The sequence below is a fragment of the Aplysia californica genome, unplaced genomic scaffold, assembly GCF_000002075.1.
Source record: "Aplysia californica isolate F4 #8 unplaced genomic scaffold, AplCal3.0 scaffold00358, whole genome shotgun sequence".
NCBI classification, from domain to species: domain Eukaryota; kingdom Metazoa; phylum Mollusca; class Gastropoda; order Aplysiida; family Aplysiidae; genus Aplysia; species Aplysia californica.
In genome coordinates, this window is record NW_004797628.1 from 60,595 (window position 1) to 61,286 (window position 692).

The window sequence follows — 692 nt, forward strand, 5'->3', positions numbered from 1 at the left end:
AACAGTTTCCAATCATTATATTATCATCAAACGTTCTTCATTGCACTTCTCAGTTCTCAGAACAGAACACTGTTGTAACAAAGTGGGGAAGTGTGTCAAACCCTAATTATAGAACTTGGTGTTTTGCTGGGGTGACGGTGGAAAGGGGGAGAGAAGGAAGGGGTAGGCCTAACTGTTCTCGGCCCAGACTCTGACAGCCGAGTGCCTATCGCTCCTTGTTTTCATTCTCCTTATTATATATCTTAACTAGACGATTCCTCCTTTCGCCGGCCAGACTCCTATGGGCCAGGTAAGTTTTTAGTGGGGGAAAAAGCGATGAATTAATACCAAACAGGAACAATAGGTGGCTAAAAATTCAATAAACAAAAAAAGATTAGTGCCATGCTGACAATAAATGTTCTTATACTTATAATAGATAGAGAAAGGCTGGATGATAAATACATGTATTGCTGATAAAATAATACATGTGTCCGTGCTGCTCAAGACAGTCTCATTCTTAATTTTGTAAGCAACACAGGCCAATTTGGCAATTAAGGGATGTTCTATTCCCTCTGTAGACTGTCGATGGATTTGCCCTGCGGACTGACGTCATCGCTGAGCGAGCCGTGTTCGGTTTGTCCTCGTACGAAGTTCCGCGACGTGACAGGAGGCGATTTAACTGTAACAGTTGTGAGCCGGCGTGATAAACAAAC